This window comes from Mus pahari, chromosome 2 (genome assembly GCF_900095145.1).
Source record: "Mus pahari chromosome 2, PAHARI_EIJ_v1.1, whole genome shotgun sequence".
NCBI classification, from domain to species: domain Eukaryota; kingdom Metazoa; phylum Chordata; class Mammalia; order Rodentia; family Muridae; genus Mus; species Mus pahari.
In genome coordinates this window covers 45,737,090-45,749,579 of record NC_034591.1, presented here as the reverse complement: position 1 = coordinate 45,749,579, position 12,490 = coordinate 45,737,090, and the positions used below count along the sequence as shown (strand labels likewise).

At 37.5% G+C, this 12,490-nt stretch overlaps 1 pseudogene; it reads left to right on the top strand.

Moving 5' to 3' along the window:
- Positions 1–12,490, top strand: part of LOC110316754 — a 147,746-nt pseudogene that overhangs the window by 46,136 nt on the left and 89,120 nt on the right.

Here is a 12,490-nt window from a genome sequence, read left to right as displayed (position 1 = left end):
GGAAGGAAGGAAGGAAGGAAGGAAGGAAGGAAGGAAGGAAGGAAGGAAGGAAGGAAGGAAGGAAGGAAGGAAGGAAGGAGAAAAGGAGAAAAGAAGAAGAAAGAAGGAAAGAAAGCAAGCCCCATTTTTCAGTCTTTTCTGAACTTGTAATTTTGTTCCATTGAATATACTTTAATACACACACACACACACACACACACACACACACACACACACACACACACGGTATTGCCTGAAAAATAGGTCTAGACACAACTTAGAATCATACAAAGTGTGATGACCAATATAAATCTTTAGTCAAATGAACACTTGTACACATAAAACCATTCTCCTGACCTAGAAATAAATGTGATAATCTTAGAAATATGTGTGATAATCTCCTAGGTATGACAAAGGAATTGTGAAAGTTTTTAATAATGGCTTGGATTTCAATGAGAGAAATCTGTCTTTTCTCTCTAAATATTGTGTCCCTGTATTCCAGATGTTTGTAATTTTTCTTCTCCTCTTAAAGATAACAAGTTTTTCTTTGTTCACACGGGATCATTTTCAAGATCCTTCATTTTCTCTCTCTAATGTTTACATCCATCATACATCAGGTCTCATACTCTAGTTTTTTTCCCCCTAGCTTTTTAATTGCATGATGTAGGCTATTAAAATGAAGCTATCCAAGAGAGCTGGCTCATATATAACTGAACCTTTTGCTACTTGCAGTGACTGTAAAAGATGATGGACATGTCAGCAGTTGATTAGATCAGCAAGGAGAAGAGAACACAATGCAAGAAACAAGTGCAATATAAAGCAATTGTTAGAATAAAGTACCAAGCCTCCAAGCTCCACACCTAGCTTCCGTGTCCGTTTTCTTATCTAGTCAAACAGATCACTGTGTTCAAAGTACCCAAACTACTAAGAACCTTTAAAAAATTAATATCAGTTAATATCAATGCTACGCTAAAGCATCTAAACCTCTAGATGATTGACATTTTTGCATAATTAAAGTATTCCATGATTTCTTAAGATATTTAGTATGACAGAATTTATACAAACCCTCCTGTTGATTGTTTATGTGCTTTGGAATTCCATACTATAAAATGAATGTGGCAATAACATATAATAAACATGAAGCCAAAGGAATGAACGTTTTTCCCCTCTGTGGAGCCGACATTTGGTCTTCAATAGTTAAAGGATGTTATTTATCAACACTTACTTTAGGAGAAAACAAATTTGCAAGTGAAAAAATTAATCATTACTACTGGATAGCATGTTTGGAGAACTTAAGATCAGTTTGTTAGGTACAGTAGTGACTGTTCCTATGGGTTTCTACAGATTCAATGCCAGAAATAAAACCGATTTAATAATAAGTATAGTTCCGTACCTTGCTTTGTAAGAAAAGTGCTATTTAAACGAGCTGCATTGACTGCTCGTGTTTCTTGAATGGAAAACTGGATGATTGATGATGAAATGAACTTTAAATTGTGAAGGTAATTTTATATAAGATGCTAACTTATATTCTAGCTGTGTTTTTCACCAGTGTGCAGCTGCCTAAGGAGAACTCAGAAATTGGTTTTGACTTGGCAATATAAATTTTAAATAAATCTCTCTCAGTTAATCAGAAGATGAGTGGCTGGTCTGGCTTCCATTACAGCCCTTATGTTTGTTATTAACTTTGCCCACTGAAATCTATGATTTATTTATTTTTAATAACCACTTACACAGTGTACATTGGTATACCAACTATGATTTACATTTTACATTTAGAATGTTCCCGTATTATATTTTATAGAGAATTGGAAATCCATTAGATAAGTGAGGGGTTTTTTGGCAAAATTGTCTACAAATATTGGAGAAATAATTATTCACACTTAGAAATTATGAATAAAACATAAATTGTGATAATATCTACCTATGGGCAGGAAATATGTAAAACATAAATCAAAAGATGTATGACTTATACATAATAAGTATAATATACATGTCTGTGAATTATACAAGTATTCTGTCTGGGGGGAAAAGTCCACAAGGCTTCAACTCTGTACAAAGCGACACAGGTAAGTAAGAAGTGCTGAGAGTGGGAGAAAGAGTCTTCCCTTGGAAAGAGCATGCCAACTGCTTAGCTATCCCCAGATGGTTAGTCAGAAGACCTGCATACAAATAATAAACAGAATGAACAGGATATATTTATGAGAGAGGGGTCTTGTATGTGTGTGTAACAGTTAATTTTAAATGAAGCCATGATTTTTTAAGGGAGCAAGGAGTATAAGACAGAATTTTAAGGAAAAAAAAAGGGAAGGTAGAAATGATGCACTATATTATAAGCTCAAAACTGTATTTGAAAACAAAACGAACACAATGTATTGGCAGCACATCAGTGACTACACTATCAAGAACACTGCTTCTCCTTCCAGAAACCATTACATGCATACAAATTCTCACTGGTGTTTAAAATCTCAACTTCAAATGGCTTGGAATGCTGCATAGTTACATGGAAAACTATCCTAAGTCATTCATCTTTCTTCTTTTCTGAGTATTTCATTCGTCTATTTACTTTTTAATACTATGAGGTTCATGTGATCACTTAAGAACATTGAATGTCATTGCAATAAGAGAAATATAACCAATAAAATCTCCATCACTATATACACCTACCTACTTGCATCTTTATTCTCTTCTGTTGCTACCTATGATCTTGATGTATTTGCCAAAGGCAGTCTTTCCCAGTGGATAGAGATTTGCCCTAACCCACTGACTACACCAGAATACACTGACAATCTACTAAAAATTATTTACCCTCTGATCTGTGATATATTGTTCTCATCACTCTGTTAAACAGAATATTTGATCAAATTGAAAATGAATTTGATGACTCTCCCAAATATATTGCTTCCATATTACAGCTATTACAATGGTATGCCCAGTTTTCTTTAATTATCTTATCAATTTACTTGAAACTATATTCCAGTCCCCACAAATTCAGCTCTAGTCTTTTTGACTCTATCAGTGACATCATTTGTTAAATCCTAAATTAACATTTTTCCAAATTCTCATGAAAAAAAGAAACATTGAAGGAGGTATACAATATTTTGTATAAAATATTCCTCTTTACCTTTCCAAATACTATGATCATTTGGCTTTTACTTCCATCGTCCTTGCAGTCTTTCTCATTACTCTGCATCACTCTGTGACCATTTAATGAAGAAACAGGTCAGATATTGCCATGGTTCTCTTTGCTTTTTAATATACATTCACTCCATTTAGTCTCAAGATTGTCCTACATATTGATAGTCCCCAAATCTATATCTCAGTCTTACACTTTCCCCATCAATTTCAGACTAAAGCATTTCAATTTTCAAGTCAGTTTTCCACACTTAGCATTTACAATAGTTGAGCTTCCTGTGAGTCTTTTGAATCTACTTTGTCCAAACTTCTCCATATCTATTATAATTATTCTATCATTGATTCAAAAATGAAAGTGTTATCCATTCTTAATTTTTAGTCTCTCAAATCTTGTATCCAATTTCTTTTTAAACCAGTTTCTAGTCTCATAAAAGATCCAAATATAAGCACATTTTCTTACCTCTATTAATGCATACTGATGTATTAACCATTATTTTCTTTCACCTCAATAACTAAAATAACTTTTCTTTGATTCATTTCTGACTCCATTTCAATCTATTTTCAGCATTCAATTTTTCTTTTAAAATACTCAACCTGAAATATGCCTGTCCTGCTCAAAAGCTCTATCATAATTTCTAATTTTCCTCAACTAAAGTAGTCTAAAAGTCTGAACTGTATCTGTCCTACTACCAGAGGTGAACACAAAGCTCTCTATAACCAATAGAATTCAATATCATAAAAACAGTAACAATAGGGAAGATCTGAGTAACAACATTGATCATCTTGATTTTACAGACATGTGCAGAGTACAGAATTCTTCCAACAACCCTGGCATCCTCATTCATTTCAATTTTACACTAAATACTTACTAACATAAACTATATCCTGGGCCATAAAATAAATGTTAATAAAATACTTTTACACTCAGTATGGTGCCAGGCCACAGTAGACTTCAACTTAGAAATTAGTAAAAGAAAGATATCTGGGAAATCCCCAAAAGTTTTAAAACTAGATATAGTGTCTAAATAATGGCAAGACATAGAAAAGCAGTAGAATCAGTGAAAACAGAGGTCATCCTCTAGAAATAGCAAGAAAACAAACCAGTAAGTTCTCCTAAACACATCCAGCTTTTTTTTAAAGGATATAAAGGCCATGAGGATGAATCATGAAAAGAAATACCATTGCAAACATAGCAATAGTAACCAGATAATAACAGAGTGCTCTGAAAATTCTGTGTTCAGAAACTCAAATTACTACGTGAACTGCGTTGGACTCTTAAAAGACAGGAGTAGTTCAAGGCCACTTGAGAAAGAAGTAGCTACTACCCCATCCGGGAATCCATCCCATCATCAGCCACCAAACCCAGATACTAATGCACATGCCAGCAAGGTTCTGCTGAAGGGACCCTGATATAGCGACCTCTTATGAGGCTATGCTAGTGCCTGGCAAACACAGAAGTGAATGCTCACAGTCAGCTATTGGATGGAACACAGGACCCCCAATGGAGGAGCTAGAGAAAGTACCCAAGGTGTTGTAGGGGGCTGCAACCCTGTAGGTGCAACAACAATATGAACTAACCAGTAACCCTTGAACTCGAGTCTCTAGCTGCATATGTAACTGAAGATAGCCTAATCGGCCATCATTGGGAAGAGAGACCCCTTGGTCTTGTAAACTATATATAACCCAGCACAGGGGAAGGCCAGGGCCAAGTAGTGGGAGTGGATGGGTAGGGGAGCAGGGGCGGGGGGGGGTGAGTATAGGGAACTTTCGGGATACCATTTGAAATGTAAATAAAGAAAATAATAATAAATAAAAAAAGAAAGAATGAAGTAGCTAATCTCAGACCTTTGACATCAAAGGATGAATTGATGATCCAGGGTAGGGGAACGGTAGGGCGCTGAGGCAGGAATGGGTGGGCGGGTGGGGGGAGAACCCTCATAGTGGTGGGGGAGGAGGGTCGGGATAGGGGGATTATGGAGGGAAAACTGGGAATGGAGATAACATTTGAAATGTAAATAAATGAAATAACCAATAAAAATGAAAAAAATGAATTTCCATTTATAGTTAAAACCTTCTATTAAAAAATTGATATAGATGAAAATAGCACAAAATAGATCACAGTCAAATTTTAATATTTTTCTTTGCTACCTGATAGAGCAACATAAGGGAGGAAAGTTTTATTTTGATCCCTGATGCACAGTTTAATAATATTGTACCGTCTGAAGCTGGTGATGCAGCTCCTGAAGATGGACCTCCTGGAGAGCTTGACCCTGAAGACCCTGATGTCCCAGAAGGTCTGGGATCGAGACTTGGAGAGATGTTGAGGTATCCAGATTGAGAGCACAAGCATGGGGAGTGTGGCAGTGAGCGGGCAGAGATGAGGCACTGTGTGGGGGTGGCATCAGTCTGGACGATGGACTGGAAGGGATATATAGTGGTATATGGAGACCAAGGGTGGTGATGGGTACCTGGCCCCAGAGAATGGATATCAGATGAAAGCAGAGCATGAATGAAGAGGCCTGTGATGTGAAGCTTGCTGTCTGCCTTCTTAGCCTTTCCACCTTGGTTTGCCCTCTGACTGTAGAGCATTTTTGTTTTTTTGTTTTTTTATTTGTTTGTTTGTTGTTGTTGTTGTTGTTGTTGTTGTTGTTCTGGATTTTTTGTTCTGGTCCCTTTGATTTAAAAATAAAATTAATTTCCTGTTGAAAAATAAAAGAATATTGTACATAAAGGCAGGGATGGAACTATGGCAAGATCATAAAGCAGCTGGTTCCATTGTATCTGAAGCTAAGCACAGAAATGCTGATACTAGGCCTCCTGTCTCTTCCTCCCTCCCTCCCTCCCTCCCTCCCTCCCTCCCTCCAAGCAGCTAATGTGCATCTGTAACTCAGGACACCAAATTATCCAGAGCCCAGGGATTAACCAACTACTAAGTCTGGCTGGTGAATCACTGAACTCTAGTTAAATGAGAGATCATGTCAGAAAACAAAACAAAACAACCACAAACAAACAAAACAGAGAACAATAAAGGCAAAGTCCCAAGGTTTACCTCTAGCCTCTATATCAGAGGTTCTCAACCTGTGTGTCACAACTCTAGTAGTTGCTTAAAAGCATCAGAAAACACAGAAATTTACGTTATGACTCATAGCTATCACAAATATATAATTACAATTATGAAGCAGCAACAAAGCTAATTTTGTGGTTGGGGTCATTACATGAGAAAGCATATTACAAGATCAAGATTAGGAAGATTGATAACCACTTTTCTACAGGAAAATGCACAGGCATGTGGATCATCACACATACAAACAAAACAATCTATCTTTTTAAAAATGTGGATACAGGTGTTTGTAACACATATATGAATTGACATCAGTATAGCTAATACTTTTTTTTAGATGTTTATATGCCTCTAGGAATAAGAGAGAAAATTTCTGGATAAGGATATTATAATTTACTTTTAAAAGTAACAGGCAAGTAATTCTTTAATGATTAATTTAGGGGACAGGAGTAAGAGAAGGTTAGGGGTGGTATTTTTCTGTGGTTTCTTTTGTTATTGTTGTTGTTATTTAACTTAAGCAATTAGTATGCTATCATGTAAACATGTGTTCTTTATTTACTAGTCCTGAGATATAGTTTTCTACTACATATAACAATTCAGATTAACATAGTTATTTATATGGTCTATACTTTTTTTAGAATCTCTTATCTACACTCTAGAGTTAACTATCATTAAAATATGTAATGATTTAATAAGTCTTTATAAAAGCTAAAGTCTATTACATTATTAAGTAGGAAAAATGTAAAGGAAATTTCAGTCGCCTAGAATACATTGGGGCAATGTAATTCATAAGCACAATGGGGTTATTTAGTTTTAAAGAAAAATGTTCAGTTTGTAAGAAAATGTACTGAATTAGGGGATATTATATTGAGTGAGGTAATTCAGGTTTGGAAGTATAAACACCATATGTTCTATCTCAAAAATAGATTCAACTAGATTCTATTATTCAATTTTGAGATTTATGAATTTAATTTGAGAATCAATACAGGTGAGAAATAGCTTTCTACATGACTTTATTGTTGTGTGCCTGTGTGTTTTTGTGTGTGTATGTGTGTGCACATGGGGAGGGCTTTTTTGCTTGCATGCAGGTATCAGTGCATGTTTTGTACATGTATGAGTACATTTTTGTTTTGTTATACACACACAAGTCCACATGTGTAAAAGTGCTTGTATGACAGGCAATCTTGGGAAATAGGAGATTGGGGGGACCCTCCAGAATGCACCAGAGACCTGTGAGGTGAGAGACTCTCAGGACTCAAAGGGAGGGACCTTAGATGAAATGCCAGACAGTAGGGAGATGGAACTTATAGAGCCCACCTCCAGTAGGAAGACAGGACATCAAGTGAGGAATGGGGTGGCCATCCCAAAGTCACAGCTCTGATCCATAATTGTTCCTGTCTGAAAGAATTACAGGAATGGAAATGGAGAAGAACCTGAGGAAAAGAAGGTCCAGCCACAGGCCCAAAGTGGGATCCAGCTCAAGGAAAGGTCCCCAGGCCTGACACTGAGGCTATGGAGCACTCACAAAAAAGGAAACTATTATAACTGCCCTTTGAAAGACCCAACCATCAGCTGTAAGAGTCAGATGCAGATATTTGCACTGAAACAATGAACAGACGCAGCTGAGCCCTGTTGCTGAATTAAGGAAGGCTGATAGAAGCTGAGGAGAAGGGCGATTCTGTAGGAGGACCAGCAGTCTCAATTAATCTCAAACACTGAACCACCAAACAGACAGCATACACCAGTTAAAATGAAGCCCCCAACACACATACAGTAGAGGACTTCTGGTTCTGTGTTCATTCAGAGATGATGCACCTCAAGAGACTGGAGGCCCCAGGGAGTTTAGAGGTCAGGTGGGGTGGGGCTCAGGACATCCACATGGAGACAAGGGGTGGGGAAGCAGTACAGGAATGGAGGGTGGATCGGGGAAGTATAAAATATGAAGTGTAAAAAATAAATTAATTTTTTAAAAAGTGCAAGTTTGATTGATATTAGAAGTAAGATACAGTTGATTTTCCCTCTATGTTCATTTTGGTGATCTGTAATCTGGTCCTTACTCTTATGTGACAAGCTCTTTAACCAATAAGTTATCTTTATACTTCCTGTAATATTTTGAAAAGCATTGCCAGTGATTTTTATTTCTAGTCTTCGTAGTTAAGGTTTCCTTGGCGGCACTGAAACGCCATGACCAAGAGCAAGTTGGGAGAAAAGGATTATTTGGCTTACACATATACACTTGTGAAATGATGAACATTTCTGTTCATCATTTAGGAAAGTCCGGACCAGAAATTAAAGAGGGAAAGAACCAAGAGGCAAGGGCTGATGAGGAGGGCATTGAGGGGTGCTGATTACTGACTTGCTCATCATGACTTGTTCAGCCTGAATTTTTGGGTATAGGCCCCAGGACCAACAGCCCAGGAATGGCATCACCCACCATGGGCTGGATCCTCCTCATTAATCACTAAATAAAAAAGGGTCTCACAAGCCTGAATAGAATGCTACCTTTTGGAGGCATTTTCTTTTCTGTTCAGTTCATTTTTTCCCCTTTTAAAGATTTTTTTATTAGATATTTTCTTTATTTACATTTCAAATGTTATCCCCTCTCCTGGTTTCCCCTCCAAAGACTCTCTCTCCTCTCTCTCTTCCCCCTGCTCACCAACCCACCCATTTCTGCTTCCTGGCCCTGGCATTCCTTTACACTAGGGCAAAGAGCCTTCACAGGCCAAGGGCTTCTCCTTCCATTGATGACTAGTTAACTAGGCCATGTGCAGCTAGAGTCATGAGTCCCACCATGTGTACTTTTTGGTTGGAAGCATTTTCTTAATTGAGGTTCCCTCCTCTCTGATGACTTTGGCCTGTGTCAAGTTGATATTAAACTATTTAGCATACTAGTCCAAATTGCTGGGTCCCTGGATTGTCTGGCATGGGTGTAATATCAATTTTCTGTCAATCTTCTTTTCCATCTCAATTCAGAATTTACTTGTAAGAAAATATGCATGAGGCTAAGCATGCAGAAGTAAAGAAAAAATTATTATTGTTGAGAGATAGGCAGGACATTCATTTCAAGAGGAAAGAAAGAGATTACTACCCATCTGCATTCATGGTTTCTGAAATCTGTCATCTTCACTGTTGCAACTGAGCATGTGAATGCAAACTGGGTATCTTTGAAAAATCTTTATAAAAGATTCTTATGATTCCCAGAAGTTTCCATTTTTCAATTGAAGTGAAATAAATTACTATATAATGGGCAATACAATGAATCTTGTCAAATGCATATGTTCATCCTGTCAACAACTTAATCAGCACAAGGAAAATTCCATCACTCTATAATAACTACCCATGACTCACACTTACCAACCAGTATCTGAGATGGTTTAAGTTTTTAAACCTTACTTTATTGTTATTCATATTTGCCTATTTACATATGTATAATAAAACATGATTTTTGTTTTTTCACAATTTTTCAGATTTCCATTTACATGTATTTATTTCTTCTATGTATGCAGGCACACTAGCAGACCCAGGATCTTGAGATCACTGGTGAGTTGAACGCAAAACCTGTTCTAAAGAATCCCAGAGGGTTTTGTGCCATCAGGAACAGGGACAAAGGGATCTCACAACCAGAGGCTGGAATTCCTTCTGGTGGCTCCAGCCCTGTTCCATCTTGGGCACAAACTTGGCAGGCCCTAGTCCACCCAGAATCTTGGGATCACTGAGACCAGTCTACACAGGAGAGCACTTGGGCTACAGAGGCAACAGAGCTTCTTGGACAGGGTCCCTTCGGACCTTTATCATCAGCCAGGAGATAGAGCTGAAACACAGAACCCTGGGCACCTTCCTTGCCAGAGGAGAGTCAGCCTCTATAGAGGGCTCTGACCCCTGGGACACAGGAGAGACTTGGACTCCCAGGAGAGCTGACAGAGGCTAACAGAATCACAGGAGGAACAATCTCCAGTCAGAGACAACTAGAACATCTAACACCAGAGATTACCAGATGGCAAAAGGCAAACTTAAGAATTTTACTAACAGAAACCAAGACCATTGGGCATCATCAGAACCCAGTGTGCCCACCATGGCAAGTCTTGGATACCCCAACTCACCTGAAAAGCAAGACTCAGATTTAAAATCATATCTCATTATGCTGGTAGAGGATTTTAAGAAGGGCATTAATAACTCACTTAAAGAAATACAGGAGAACACTGCTAAACAGGTAGAAATCCTTAAAGAGGAAACATAAAAATCCCTTAAAGAATTACACGAAAACACAACGAAACAGCTGATGGAATTGAATGAAATAATCCAAGACCTAAAAAGGGAAGTAGAAACAAAGAAAACCCAAAGGGAGACAACTCTGGAGATAGAAACCTTAGGAAACAAATCAGGTACCGTAGATGCAAGCATCAGCAATAGAATACAAGAGATGGAAGAGAGAATCTCAGGTGCAGATTACATAGAGAACATGGACACAACAATCAAAGAAAATGCAAAATGAAAGAAGATCCTAACCCAAAACACCCAGGAAATCCAGGACACAATGAGAATACCAAACCTACAGATAATAGGTGTAGATAAGAATGAAGATTTTCAACTTAAAGGGCCAGCAAATATCTTCAACAAAATTTTGGATGCAAACTTCCCTAACCTAAAGAAAGAGTTGCCCATGAACATACAAGAAGCCTACAGAACTCCAAATAGACTGGACCAGAAAAGAAATTCCTCCTGACACAAAATAATCAGAACAACAAATGCACTAAATAAAGATAGAATATTAAAAGCGGTGAGGAGCCAGGTGTGGTGGCACAGGCCTTTAATCCAAGCACTTGGGAGGCAGAGGCAGGCAGATTTCTGAGTTCAGGGCAGCATGTTCTACAGAGTAAGTTCCAGGACAGCCAGAGGTACACAGAGAAACCCTGTCTTGAAACCAACCCCCCCCCCAAAAAAAAAACCCCAGCAGTGAGGGGAAAAGGTTAAGTAATATATAAAGGCAGACCTACTACAATTACACCAGACTTCTCACCAGAGACTATGAAAGCCAGAATATCGTGGACAGATATTATACAGACCCTAAGAGAATACAAATGCCAGCCCAGGNTACTATACCCAGCAAAACTCTCAGTTACCATACATGGAGAAAACAAATTCACACAATATCTTTCCACGGATCCACACCTTCAAAGGAAAATAACGGAAAAACTCCAACACAAGGATGAAAATTATGCCTTAGAAAAAGCAAGAAAGTAATCCTTCAACAAACCTAAAAGAAGACAGAGGCAAGAAGAGATCCCAAACTCTAATAACAAAAATAACAGGAAGCAATAATTACTTTTCCTTAATACCTCTTAATATCAATGGATTCAATTTCCCAATAAAAAGACATAGAATAACAGACTGGCTACATAAACAGAACCCAACATTTTGCTGCATACAGGAAACACACCTCAGGGAGAAAGACAGAAGCTACCTCAGAGTAAAAGGCTGGAAAACAATTTTCCAAGCAAATGGTCCAAAGAAACAAGCTGCAGTAGCCATTCTAATATCAAATAAAATCAACTTCCAACCCAAATTATCAAAAAAGACAAGGAGGGGAATTCATACACATCAAAGATAAAATCTTCCAATATGAACTCTCAATTCTAAATATCTATGCTCCAAATGCAAGGGCATCCACATTCATTAAGAAAACTTTAGTAAAGCTCAAAGCACAGACTGCACCTCACACAATAATATTGGGAGACTTCAACACCCCACTCTCATCATTGGACCGATCTTGGGAACAGAAACTAAACAGAGACACTTTGAAACTAACAGAAGTTATGAAACAAATGGATTTAACAAATATCTGCAAAACATTTTATCCTAAAATATCTATACGTTATTCTCAGCACCTCATTGTTCCTTCTTGACCATAAAATTGGTCATAAAATAGGCCTCAACAAATATAAAAATATTGAAATTATCCCATGCATCCTATCAGATCACCGTGGACTAAGGCTGATTTTCAATAACAACATAAATAATAGAAAGCAAACATTCACGTCGAAGCTGAACAACACTCTACTCAATGATAACTTGTTCAAGGAAGAAATAAAGAAATAGACTAAAGACTTTTTATAGTTTAATAAAAATGAAGCCACAACATACCCAAACTTATGGGACACAATTCCTAAGAGGAAAACTCATAGCTCTGAGAGCCTCCAAAAAGAAACTAGAGTGAGTATACACTAGCAGCTTGACAGCACACCTAAAAGCTCTAGAAAAAAAGGAAAAAAAAATTCACCTAAGAGGACTAGACAGCAGGAAATAGTTAAACTTAGGGCT